Source organism: Callospermophilus lateralis, chromosome 11 (genome assembly GCF_048772815.1).
Source record: "Callospermophilus lateralis isolate mCalLat2 chromosome 11, mCalLat2.hap1, whole genome shotgun sequence".
Classification (NCBI taxonomy): Eukaryota; Metazoa; Chordata; class Mammalia; order Rodentia; family Sciuridae; genus Callospermophilus; species Callospermophilus lateralis.
In genome coordinates this window covers 74,588-85,818 of record NC_135315.1, presented here as the reverse complement: position 1 = coordinate 85,818, position 11,231 = coordinate 74,588, and the positions used below count along the sequence as shown (strand labels likewise).

The window sequence follows — 11,231 nt, the reverse complement described above, 5'->3', positions numbered from 1 at the left end:
TATGTAAGTGCTCTACCCCTATAAGTGAGCAACACCCTCACTTCTCTTTTTGAGAGGATCTTGCTAAATTGCCCAGACTGGCCTCAAATTTAGAATTTTCATTTCTCTGTCTCCCTAAGTAGCTGGGATTATGATGGTGTACACTACTGTACCTGGGTCCTCTCCTCTTTCAGTGGAATACCTGCTACTTCCATGCACTTTATGGTGGCTGGTACAGAGCAGGCAGGGGTGGTGGATGGCCAGGGACTTCTGCCCAGGAGTCAGTGAAGCTGCTGGGGCCTACTGTACCAGGTGGAGGGTGGTGGGTGAGGCAGACTGTTGCTGCCTCCACCCAGCTCAGGTCAGTTTCCCTGAGGTGGGTTGTTGGGATGGAAGGCTAGAGAACTAGGGGCTCTGAGTGAGTGACCACCAAGGCCAGTATTCCTCACCATCTGTTGTCCCTCCTGTTGGCTCTGACCCTCCTCCAGACCCCTCTTCCAGGCCTGCCTTTCTTCTCCTGACCCCACCCCATCCCCCAGACCACATCCTCCATAGACTCTGCCTAGACCCCTCCCCCAAGGCCCCCACATCTCTTCTCCAGATCCCTGCCCTGTCCAGACTGTGGCCCTCCTCCAGACCCTACCCTGTTTCCAGGCCCTGACTCTCTCAGCCACAGCTCAGGGCACTAATTGACAGTACATTTGCAGTGGTGCACAAAATAGCCTGTTGAATAAACATTGACGTTCTACATGGATGAAATATCTTGACTATATCAGGCTTTGATGGAACATGAACTGAATTTAGGAAAGTCACCTTTTTTTTTTTTTTATCTAGATCATAAACATTTGAAATAAAATCAGAATTTGTGAAAGGTCAGGTAACACTTAGCTGTGAGACCTAATGATCCCAGGGTCTTTTCCAGTGGGAGATCTCCCAGCAGCAGTTCCAACTTTGCTATGCTAATGGATCGATTGAGTTTTCTTAATTTAGTTGTTTTGCAATGTCTGTATTTCCTAGGAAATGCCCCATGTCCACCAGGTTTTCAGTTCTTTTTAATTTTCTACAGAATTCTTAATCCTGTGAACTTCTGCTGTTTTCCCTCAGCAATATTTTTAAAATATGCTTTTTGCTTTCTTTGTTTTCCATTGAGAAACTTGTCTTGTTTGGAAATTCTCATGATAATCTTAAATGATTTTAATTATTTTCTGCTTATTGAGATGTCTTTGCATACTGGGTATGCAGCTCATTGACAGAGCACTTGCCTAGCAATTGAGAGGCCTTGGGTTCCATCCCAGCACCATACACACACACATATATTTTTACACACACACAATGTCATTTGCTAGAACTCAAGCATCAGAGGTATCCAGAGATATGTTCAAAAACATTATGTATTTATACACACACACACACACACACACACATATATCTCACAATATCTCTTCCAGATTTAGATGAAATTTTTCTAAGAAAAAATTTCAATGTCAACTATTATATTGCATGATTCTTTTTTTTTAACCTTTATTTATTTTTATGTGCTTTTGAGGATCTAACTCAGGGCCTCGCACATGCTAAGGAAGCACTCTATCGCTGAGCCACAACCCCACATGATCCTTTTTTTAATATTTATTTTTTAGTTGTACACAGTACCTTTATCTTATTTTATTTATATGTGGTGCTGAGGATTGAACCCAGGGCCTTGCACATGCTAGGCGAGTGCTCTATCACTGGGCCGCAACCCCAGTCCCCTGCATGATTCTTTTTTTTTTTTTTTTTTTTTTTTTTTAGAGAGAGAATTTTTTAATATTTATTTTTTAGTTTTCGGCGGACACAACATCTTTGTTTGTATGTGGTGCTGAGGATCGAACCCGGGCCGCATGCATGCCAGGCGAGCGCGCTACCGCTTGAGCCACATCCCCAGCCCATCCCCTGCATGATTTTTAAAACCACTGTAGATGAAGTTTCCTTAGGATCCAAGTCATTACAATGTGTAAGAGACAAGTCAATAGCTGAGTTGTGTAATTAAGAAATATTTTTTACTAAAAATAAATTTTTAAACAAACATTTTCTTTTCTATTTTTCAATTTAGAAAGCATATCCCTATGTCTTATTAAAGTTCTACATTTGTTTATTTTTATGTGGTCCTGAGAATCGAAGCCAGTGCCGCACATATGCTAGGCAAGTGCTCTACCACTGAGCAACATCCTCAGGCCCTAAAGTTTTACATTTATAAAAAGTTGTTTTCTTATTCATTGCAAGCAAGGGATTGGGTTTTCTGATGAGCATGATGCTTTGTATATTGCCAGGAATTCTTTTGGAGAACTCTGTTTGTGTTTTGTATCTGTTTGAAGTATCATTGAAAATATACCATTATGTTTTGAGTTCAGAAATTTGAATTTCTTCTTTTGAGGTTATATGTTTATTAACACTAAGAGTTATTTCATGTGAAGTGCCATAATTACATTTTATCCTAATGATTGTGCCCCTATGTGCTTATAAGTTGGCTTTTAGAGCAGAGTTGAGTATATTGCACATCTGCTGGATTTATTAGAAAAATACATACACTTTTTATCATATTTAAAAAGCTATCATATTTAAAATATTATCATATTTAAATTAGTAGAAGTAGAGGTTAGATATGTTAGCATTGTGAGCTGAATGAAGTGCAGGTTTACTTTAATTATTTTAGGGAGGTTGATATAATGGCTTCTTCCCTGTTGTATTCCTGCAATGGTTGTCTATGATCAGTTGTGTGGCCTGGAGAGTTTTTGTTTACACTGGGTGTTGACCTCAGGGCCTTGTATGTGCTTGGCAAGCACGTAGCTACATACATCCCTAGCCCTTTTTAAAATTTAATTTTGAGACATGGTCTTGCTGTATTGCCCAGGTGAGCCTCAAATGTATGATCCTCTTGCCTTAGCCTCCCAAGTAACTGGGATGACAGGCATGTGACTGGCATGTCCTTGTGCCTTGTGCATGCTAGGTGAGCTCTCTACCATGGAGCCACAACCCAGCTGGAAATGTAGTCATGTTTAAAGTTTTATTTGAGTATCTTTATCTTTATACAGAAATTTCAAAGGAAGTCTCAACCTGACTTTGCCCTTGTGATGACTTAGGTGCACTATCTCAGATGTCTTAACATCTTAGACCATTTGTCATGAAGAATCAACACTAGTATGCTATAAATAACTGAAGTTGTATTTCCTCTGGATTCTCAGTTCTGCCTCTTCCTGTTCCAGGACCCCATCCAGGACCCCAAATGACATCCAGTCAACATGTCTCTGTAGACTCCTCTTGGGGTGACAGTTTCTCTGAACTTCCTTGTTCCAGTGACCTCGGCACATGGGGAGGACCTGTCAGGTATTTGTAGATTGTTCTACTTTGGGGTTTACTTGTTTTTCCTCACATCTAGACTTGGGCCATGGTCTGGGGGAAGCAGTCACAGAGGTGGAGAGCTGCTCTGTCATCTCAAGTCCTCAAGGTGAATGTCACCTTAGTACTGAGTGCTCAGCTGGCTGGGGAGTGCCTTTCAAGTTTCCATGTTTTTCTCATATTTATCCTGGGGCTGTGGGTCTGGGGCAAGCAGGTCACAGAGGTGGAGAGCTGCTCTGTCATCTCAAGCCCTCAAGGTGAATGTCACTTTAGTGCTGAGTGTGCTCAGCTGGCTGGGGAGTGCCTTTCAAGTTTCTGACTGTGGAGTTACTGTTCTCTGCATGTCCCTATTGTATGTGTTTCTGGAGGAAGTCATTATAGAGGGCCCATTATAGAGGGAGTTAGCTGCACCTCCTCGATGGCCTTGTCTGCCTTAGTTATGTGGTATGCTTCTTCACAAGAGGTTTCTGCACAAGAGTATTGCATGTTGTAAATAATTTATCTCAGTCTGTAGCTTTTCTTTTTGTTCTGTCTTTCACAGAGTATACAATTTAATTTTTTCATGTGATGCTGGGGATTGAACCCAGGGCCTCACATATGCCAGGCAGGTGCTCTACCACTGAGCTATACCCCATCCCTTTAAAAATCTCCCAGGCTGGCCTTGAATTTGCAATCTCCCTGCCTCAGCCTTTTTTTTAAAGAGAGAGAGAGAGAGAGAGAGAGAGAGAGAGAGAGAGAGAGAGAGAATTTTTTAATATTGATTTTTTTAGTTTTCGTCGGACACAACATCTTTGTTTGTATGTGGTGTTGAGGATTGAACCTGGGCCGCACGCATGCCAGGTGAGTGTGCTACCGCTTGAGCCACATCCCCAGCCCCCCTGCCTCATCCTTTTGAGTAATTAGGATTCTTGGCATGCAACACCACACTTGGTAAAAATTTGATTTTATAAAGTCCATGCTATCAATATTTTCTTCTGCCAATTTACTTTTAGTATTGTGTGTTAAAACTCATCACCAAGGGCTAGGGATGTAGCTGAGTATTGTAGCTGAGGTTGTATGTAGCTGAGGTTGTCCACCATGTGTGCTGCCCTGCATTTGGTCCCCAGTTCCAGAACACACACACACACACACACACACACACACACCAAACACACAGTATCACTAAGATTACATGGATTTTCTTCTGTTTCTCTTTAATTTTTTTTTCAAATTTTAGTTATGGATGATTATGAGTCAATTTTTGTGGAAATTTTGGTTTGCATATACTTTCATTTCACTGAATATAGTTTTCAAAGCTTGTTAAATCACCACTTTTTGACAAATAGTGTTTAATGGGTTTCATTTCCATTTGAATTTCCAAAATCATGTGCCAGGTTTCTCTTCTTGCAACTAAAAGGCTCAGGGGCCACTCCAGGTAAACTGGGCTGACTGGGCTGTGCAAAATGACCACACAAGAGATACAAATACCTTTTTCTTTGGGGTCGTTGTGACGGCTCCTCTGACCTTAAGGGTCCTCAGGAAGAGAGAGAGAGAGAGCATGCACTGACCCCTTTTATTGAGGAGAAGCTATTCAAATGAGGCAAGGGGTCAGGTTTCAGGGGGCTGAGTCTATCTTCATGATGTCCACTGTCAGCAGGTTGACTGACACCTGGGTAGGCCACACCCAAGGACACAGTAAGAGAAGGGGACCCACAAGGCACTTCCATGGAAGATTCTACCCAAAACAGGGCAAGGGTTATATCACAAAGGAACAGGTGAGCGTAGGTCCACCCATGGGCTGTAGCAAGACAAATCCATGCCCCAGACACCGACCCTCGAACCCAAGAAGGTGGGGAAAGCTCTGCCACATTTCTGTGACTGAGCACCTCAGCACCCAGCGGGGGAGTGTGACTCAGTCACGTCAAAGTTGGTCTCCCACACAGTTGCCTCCTGGACTCCCAGCCCCTGAGCAGACAGTGGTGGTCAGCAGGAGGATGCCCACTTCCTGGGCCCCTGCTTGGCCTCCCTAAGGTCCCCGCCTGGCCCCTCAGCACCCTGTATCAGGGGCTGCACCTGAGACCAGGTCTCTCCCTCTTCCCAGGCCAGCTGCCCCTCTCCAGGACTGACCACTAGGCCAGGACCAACTCCACACAGGCCTCACTCCCAGGATGGAGGCTCGAGCCCCAGGACGGCCTTCCTGTTCACAGCACTGCCTGCCCCTGCCCACAGCACAAGCTGCACTCTGCCACCATGACCACAGGGACCCCAGGACAGAGACTCTCAGCAGCTGGCAAGCAGAGCCGTGTGCAGCTGCAGGCCACCTTTGTGGGGACCTCCAGGAGCTCTGTGCTGAGCCCTCTGGAGTCGGGGACTCAATGTTCTACGTCACTCTTAGCATGTGCATTTGAGGAGGGCAGCGTGGAGCCCCTGTGCAGGGACAGTGCGCAGGGGCTTCTTGGGGTTATGCAGGGAGTTCACATTTCACATTACCTCCAGCCTAGGTACATCCCTGAAGACCCAGAAACAGACGCTGGAATGAAAACTTGTGTGTGAACATTCACAGCAGCACCATGCACAAGCGTCAGAAAGGAGAAGTAACCCAGTTGTCCACTGAGGAGGAATGGGGAACAGGACGAGTCCATCCACATGATGGAATATTACTCAGTCCTGAAAAGGACTTCAGCTCTGACACATGCTACAAGTGGGACGGACCTTGAGACCTGGGGCTCAGTGAGAGAAGCTGACACAGAGGGTCTCATAGTGTGGATTCCATGGGCAGGACCTATCCACATCAGGCCATCGAGACACAGGCAGTGGGCAGGTGATGGGGCTGGGCAGGGGACTGGGTACTGCTGGAGTGCAGGTGCCTTCCAGGGGTAAATGGGCTATTTGGAAGTAGAGGCGCTGGGCGCCCAGTGCTGTGAAGGCAGCTGATGTCCGGCTTGATCCCTGGCTGATGGACTCATGCATGTCCAGCATAGCTACAGCCCATGCTCAGGTTCCAGCTCTCAGTGACCCAGCACCAAGTGGAGGCAGAGAGGCCAACCTCAGAGACACCAGTGTGGCCACATGCTCTGGGGAATGCAGGTGACCTGTGGGGACCTTGGAGAACACACAGGGGCATTACAAGCTGAAGCTGGGTGACGCTGGACATAGCATGGGGCAGTCCTGGGGGGGACCACATCCCAGGGCAGCAGCTGCACAGATGACGTTGAGGTGGCCACATTTATTATCAGCTGTGAACAGCGGTCAGGCAGGGAGTGCCCTGCCAGAGCCGAGCCTGGCCTGACCCCAGGGACGGAGGCCTGGCTCAAGCTGCATTGGACGGTGGGGTTTCTCAGCCAGAGAAGTGGCAGGATGCAAGGCCTCTCACCCCCAGACCCAGGACCTGCGGGAGGAGAGGGTGGAGGTGAGTCCCTGGGCACAGCTGAGTCTCCCGGCAGCACCAGCCACGGCAGTGCCAGCCACACCAGCTTCCTAAACCTCCCGTAAACGTCTCTGTGTACAGCAGGGCACATGGGGCCTAGGGAGGGCTGTTTTCCAGGTGGACAGATGTCCCCATGGATGCTGCCAAGCCCGCTCCAGTCCCCTAGGTCAAGATGCGTTACACCTGGCCGAGCAGACATGGCCGGGAGCCAAGCTGACCCTGGCAGGGACACCCCACTGACCTTGAAGACGTGTCCTGCCTGCGGCTCCCGCAACAGCTGCTCTGGACTCAGGCTGTCCGCTGCAGAGGTCACGTACAGGTCGGAGTAGTCAGCCCCCCCGAAACAGCAGGACGTCACCCTGGACACTGGCACCTCCGGGGTGCACAGCCGCGTCCCTGTGAGTAAAGCTCAGGTACATCCCTGAAGCCCAGCCACCCATCTGCTGCTGGACCCCAGGTGGCCTGACTGTGCCCACTCCCCAGTGGGGCCCTGGGCCGGCTGGTTCTCCCTGGCACCTGCAGCACTTGATCCCCAAGTCTGCCCTTCCTCATGGACTGCAGGGTTCAGCAGGGCCACCTGAAGCCCAGGAGCTGGAGAGGCCAGTCTCCTGGAGGGAGCTGGACACATTGTAAGAGGTTGGTCCTGTCCACATTTGCACCCCAGAACCTGTGAGTGGGACCTGGTGTGGGAACAGGGTCTCTGCAGAGGTTGTTAGTGAAGGGTCCTGAGATGGGCTCCTCCTGGGTCAGGGGACCCTCATGCAATGGCCATGTCCTCCCAAGAGACAGAGGAGGGGACACAGACCCAGAGGAGGAGCCCCGTGGAGACAGAGGCAGAGACTGGAGTGAGGGGCCACCTGGAGCCCAGGAGCTGGAGAGGCAGGAGGAGCCTCTCTGGAGCTCATGGAGGGAACTGGACACCATGGTAAGAGGTGGGTCCTGTCCACATTTGCACCCCAGAACCTGTGAGTGGGACCTGGTGTGGGAACAGGTCTCTGCAGAGGTCGTTAGTGAAGGGTCTGAGATGGGCTCCTCCTGGGTCAGGTGGCCCTCATGCAATGGCCGTGTCCTCCCAAGAGACAGAGGAGGGGACACAGACCCAGAGGAGGAGCCCCGTGGAGACGGAGGCAGAGACTGCAGGGAGGGGCCACCAGCCCAGGGCCACCTGGAGCCCAGGAGCTGGAGAGGCAGGAGGAGCCCCCTGGAGCCTGTGCAGGGAGCTCAGCCTGTGACCCTGGTCCAGCCTCCGCCCTCTAGGGTGGGAGAGGACAAGGTCTTGTAGTTTTCAACCGCTGCTTTGTGGTCATTTTCTACATCAGCCCCTGTGTTCCCTGCACTGCCCATCTGCACAGGTCCCCCTGTAGCTGGACAAGCAAGTGGTCCCACTCCTGGACCCTGAACACCTGGGACAGAGCACCCCATGGCCCCTCCTTGACCGACTGCCCTGTGCACACACCTGTCTCAGCGTCCATGCGGATCACCCTGTCTCCTTCAATGCAGGCCACCCAGAGTGTCCCCGTGGTGTCCATGAACAGCCCATCTGGCATGCCTTGCTCTGGCTCCAGCTGGCACACCAGTCGTGGGTTTGCTGCGGCAGGACAGACAGAGGCGCGTGGCCCCTCACTGCCCAGACCAGGGGGTGACATAGTGTGGCCTCAACAACGTGAGGGAGTGACAGACCCCATGGTGCATCTGGGACCCCAGGAGGGGACTCAGGAGGGTGTGGGGGGCTGGCCATAAAAGGCCCTCCCCGAGAAGGGCATGGGGGGCTGGCCATGGAGGCCCGTACTTCAGGGAGGATGTGGGGAGCTGGCCATGGAGGCTCCTACCCCAGTGAGGGTATGGGGGGCTGGCCACAGAGGCCCATACCTGAGGGAGGGCGTGCTGGGCTGGCCAGGGAGGCCCCGCTCAGGTAGGGCATGGGGGCTGGCCATGGTGGCCCCACCCATAGAGGGTGTGAGGGCTGACCACGGAGGCTCCTACCCCAGGGAGGGTGTGGGGGGGGCTGGTCACGGTGGCCCATCCAGGGAGGGTGTGGGGGCTGGCCACGGAGGCCTTCCTCTGGGGAGGGCGTGGGGGGCTAGCAACGGTGGCCCCTACCCAGGCCTCCTGTCTGCACGTCGTAGTCATAGGACCGCACAGAGTAGTCCAGGCCGTCCACGTGGTAGAGAGTGTGATGGTCCAGGGACCAGTCCAGCCCGTTGGGGATGCCCAGCTGGTCCAGCTGTCTGACCACGGAGCGGTCAGCATAGAGTGTGTACAGGGAGCCCTGCCCTGGCTCCTACACTCCTGGGGCGGACGCCTCTGGCATGGTGCCTGGAGAGAGTGGAAGGTCAGTGGTCAGCACCCCACCCTGTCCTGCCCACCCCACACAGACCCACTGTGCAGAGAGCTGTGGTCACCCTCAGTCGGGGGACAGCAGGCAGGATGGCCCTCAGGCGGCATCTGTGAGTGAGCCTCTGTGCTGGGCGAAGGGGGGACCCCAGGGATGTTCCACTGGGAAGAGTCCTGCTCAGGCAGAGGTGCAGGGCCCTCAGCCGCACGTGAATGGCCTCTGGCCACTGCCCCACCCTGGCTGCTTCGACCCTCCCAGGGTCCTCTCTGGGCAGGGATCTGGGAAGAATGACATGGAAGCCATGGGCTTTGGAGAGGGAGGGAACCTGTGGGCTGCCCAGCACCTACATGGCCCCCGGGGGCCACTTGCCAGCAGCCTGGGGAGGGCTCCTGAGGTCCCCACCCAGCTGGCACCCACCATGACGGGAGGCTCTGCAGGTGGCCTGGGCCAGTTCTTTCAGCAGCCCACCTGCCACAAACCTCCCGGCGGGGTCCACCTTCCCGTCGTTGAACCTGTTGTGGGGCTTGTCCCTGTCCAGCCAGGCCGCCCACTCCACCTGCCCCTTCTCCCAGTCCAGGAGGCCAAGGCAGGTGCCAGAGGCCACCACATAGCTGCCCTCTCGGTGCAGAGCCACACAGCCAACAGGGTCTCCTGGGAGGACAGAGGACAGCAGGGTGGCCCGGCTGCTGCTTCTCCAGGAGACTCCACCCACGGGGCTCCCGCCAGGAGGCACCATCAGGGCACAGAGCATGTCTCAGCACAGGACCAGTCCTGCTGGGCCTGCGTGGACCACCTCTCTGCACCCCCTCCCCACGATGGCCACCACAGGGCCTCCAGATGGGACTGGAGGCTGCCAAGCCTGCCTGCAGGGCCACCAGGACTGCAGGAGTGGAGAGCGCTGGCCTCTCCTCACGTCAGTGCCAGTGTGAGAGCCGCGGGTGCCCCTGAGCCCTCGGGTAGGACGCTGGGCCTGGGGCAGGCTCCACAGGAGGGCGCCTGAGCCCAGACACAGACTTGAGGCCAGCCCTGATCTGCAAGGGGGACAGTGGCACCTGCCCTTGGGGAGGGGGAGGGTGAGTGGGGGATGCTCCCAGAGTGCTGCTTCTGCTCCTCAGAAAACCCACAGGGGTCATCATCCACACAGGTGTGCAAGCCCCACAGACACACAGGTACCTCCCAGGTGTGTGTATCCACAGGGGTCGTCATCCACACAGGTGTGCAAGCCTCTCAGACACACAGGTACCTCCCAGGTGTGTGGGTCCACAGGGGTCATCAGCCACACAAGTGTGCAAGCCCCACAGACACACAGGTACCTCCCAGGTGTGTGAATCCACAGGGGTCATCAGCCACACAAGTGTGCAAGCCCCACAGACACACAGGTACCTCCCAGGTGTGTGAATCCACAGGGGTCAGCAGTCCACACAGGTGTGCAAGCCGCACAGACACACAGGTACCTCCCAGGTGTGTGAATCCACAGGGGTCAGCAGTCCACACAGGTATGCAAGCCCCACAGACACACAGGTACCTCCCAGGTGTGTGGGTCCATGCACACACATGAGCCTGGAAAATGCACAGTCACCCCCACCCTAGCTCCTGAGTCAGGACAGGTGCATGTGTGGCATAACCCGGGGTCAGAGCCAGGTGTGGGCTCCACACAGCAGCCAGGAGGATGTCAGTGTTTCCAGGATTTAACCTGGATGACAGCAAGGCCGGCTTTGGTCCTTCCAACTATAGCTATACATCAGGACTTCCCACCCCATGGTCTGTGCCCAGGGTGTGACAGCCCACACTTCAGGGGCTCTGGAGCACGGGGACAGGTGCTGAAGAAGCAGGTGCCCCGGCTGGGCCCCTGCAACCCTCAGGCCACGACTGATGCTGGACACCTGTGGCAAAGGTACCAACGAGCCCTAGGACCTGAGGGACATGGGTCCACAAGCAGGCAGGACAGCTTCAAAGCTAAACAAGCCCCAGGACTTCAGGGGACACGGGGCCCTGGGCACATAGGATGGTCTCACAGCTCCCTTCCCAGGAGCACCTGGATCTCCAGGGGACCCATACTTCCTCAGGCTTATGTTCTGCAGGTCCCAGGCCCACTTCCTCTGGCCCAAAGTCTCCACCTCTCAGACCCACTTCCTTTGT

At 53.1% G+C, this 11,231-nt stretch overlaps 1 long non-coding RNA gene and 1 pseudogene across 1 annotated transcript; one reads left to right on the top strand and one right to left on the bottom strand.

Annotated features, from left to right (window-relative positions):
- Window positions 1–3,221: 3,221 nt before the first annotated feature.
- Window positions 3,222–5,613, top strand: LOC143642346 (uncharacterized). Its single transcript, XR_013155640.1, has 3 exons — window positions 3,222–3,339; window positions 4,122–4,191; window positions 5,432–5,613. It is a non-coding gene; the product is annotated as an uncharacterized LOC143642346 (long non-coding RNA).
- Window positions 5,614–6,667: 1,054 nt separating this feature from the next.
- On the bottom strand, window positions 6,668–9,843 carry LOC143642264 (regucalcin-like; annotated as a pseudogene).
- Between the last annotated feature and the right edge of the window lie 1,388 nt (window positions 9,844–11,231).